This window comes from Sturnus vulgaris, unplaced genomic scaffold (assembly GCF_052056855.1).
Source record: "Sturnus vulgaris isolate bStuVul1 unplaced genomic scaffold, bStuVul1.hap1 Scaffold_85, whole genome shotgun sequence".
NCBI classification, from domain to species: domain Eukaryota; kingdom Metazoa; phylum Chordata; class Aves; order Passeriformes; family Sturnidae; genus Sturnus; species Sturnus vulgaris.
In genome coordinates this window covers 537,136-539,357 of record NW_028276736.1, presented here as the reverse complement: position 1 = coordinate 539,357, position 2,222 = coordinate 537,136, and the positions used below count along the sequence as shown (strand labels likewise).

General features: G+C 55.4%; 1 pseudogene; it reads right to left on the bottom strand.

The window, feature by feature from the left end:
• Positions 1 to 200: 200 nt before the first annotated feature.
• On the bottom strand, positions 201 to 1,712 carry LOC148217350 (inositol 1,4,5-trisphosphate receptor-interacting protein-like 1; annotated as a pseudogene).
• Between the last annotated feature and the right edge of the window lie 510 nt (positions 1,713 to 2,222).

Here is a 2,222-nt window from a genome sequence, read left to right as displayed (position 1 = left end):
AGTCCCTGAGGAGCAACAGTGGCCCCTTGGTTCCATGGGCCCTGCAGTGTCACAATGGCCTCATCGTGACACGAGGTCCTGCTCTGTCACAATGCTCTGCAGGGTCCCACAAGGCCCTGTAGTGTCACAGTGGCCTCTGTGGTTCCACCAGGACCCAGATTGTCACAATGGACTCCTTGCTTCCATGTAGCCCCACAGTGTCATAGTGGCCCCTTGGCTCTGTGGTGCCATGCCATACACATCTCATGGATCGCCTGGGTGTGGGCGGCCGATTCCTCTGCCAGGCAATGGAAGAGATTGTATGTGTGACCCCTTTGAACATCAGGGGGTAAACAGATGTCCTGAGGCACCTTCTGGTTCCCCACAATGAAATGGTTGAGGTGTTTTGCTAGCACACATAAGCCCAGGCTGTCATTGATATCCGTGAGTCACTGCAGCAAATCTCTCCTGCGCCACTCTGACACGGGCAGCACGTTGAGCAGGTGCATGACAATGGTCTTCATGGCGTAGGTGGAAAAGCCTATGTCCAGCTGAAGACGGATGAAGAACTGCAGGCATTTGAGGTGCAAACTGTCAGGGGGTGCCTGCATGGCAATGTGCTGGAAGAACTGAGCCTCTGCCACAGCATAAGTCTCAGGCCAGGTTGTGCTTTGGGTGTGGGCCTCTCTAGGCTGGCTGCTCACAAAGATGTCAGAGTCACCTCTCTGCACCCCGAAGAACATCTCAATCCTGAAGCTTTCTCTGCCACTGGTCACCTTGAATTGGCAGGAGCGTCTGGAGGGCAGCAGCATTAAATGCCAGTTGTGGGACTGAGGCAAAGCTGGCCAGATTGCTCTCACCAGCTGGCAGAACCAGCGGGCAGTTTTGTGCACATCCAGGTAGGAGTCGGTGCACAGGGTGTCTAGGAGGCTGGGATCCTGATTCCTCCTCAGCTCCTCCTCGGGGTGGTGCAGGAAGCACAGCATGTTCTCACCCTGCTGCTCCTTGGTGCAGGTGCACTCCAGCTGCACGCGGACACGGAAGTTCCTCACGTGCCTCTGCTCTGCAGAGTCCAGCTCCAGGTGGAAGCTGTGGCCTCGGGGAGGAGTCATGGGGATGAGCACCTGGTACACAACATCCTGCTCACGTGGACTCCAGCCTTCAAAGGCGCTGCCCACCCCTATGGCTCCTTGCAGGACTGGGTAGAAGCTGTTAGATAGGACGTGTCCAAAGTAAATTGCATAATTATCCATGAGGTTCCTTGTCCTCTCACAGCCTTTCTGCAGGTCCTGTACAGGCCACTGGATGTGTTCAATTAGAATTCTTCCAATGTTATCATCAAAATCATTGTCTTCTTCATGGACTGCAATTGCAAGATCATTGTTTTCTGCATTTGCAGCCTCATTGACAGCCTCATTTCCAACCTCATCTTCTTCATTTGCATTCACATTTTCCTCTTCACGCTCCTCTCTCCTCAGGCTCCTTTTGCACCGCATCCACCATAGGACCAAGACAAGGACCAGGAGCACAGCAACAGCTAAGAGCTGCAAGAGCTGCACCTGCTTCAGGGTGAGCTGCTCCACCTCCTGCTTCAGCCTAATCCTCTGCCATTCCAGGTATTTTGCACGCATTTCCATGCACAGACGGGTTTCCTCATCCTGATCATCACCCACGAGCTTCGGGTACTGGATGAGGCTTTTCAAGAGCACGAAAAGCAACACTATGGAATTCATGGTCTGCAGGAGGATGGAGAGAAGGCCTTGAGTGGGGCTGTGAGGGAGGCAGCTGGCAGTAGGGGCAGCAGGGACTGGGATCCTCAGGGGTCTGAGGGCAGGAAGGACAGGGCCCCAGACAGCTGGCAGGCAGCAATGCCTACCCACGCCAGCGTGGCCTGCCCAAAGCTCTCCCATCAGGGGCTGTCCCTGCATGCAGGGGGAGAACCCAGCCCCGGGTGCAGCTTTTATGCCCCGGCCCTTGTCCCCAGCCCAGCCTCCTCTCCACGTGTGCACTCACCGCTTGCCCAAGCAATGCAGGGCCAGCGTTACCTGCTGGGCCCTTTTATACCTGCCCCCATTGTGACACGTCCCCCCGATGTCACAGGTGTCACAGCGCATCACAACGCAGCCAACCCTACCCTTTGTCCCCAACCTGCCTCAGCCACTCAGAGTGACCCCTGTGCACTGGTTAAGGCTTCTTTTGAGTGAATGTTCTTCAAAGGGCTCCCACTGTTTTTTCTTTTGGGT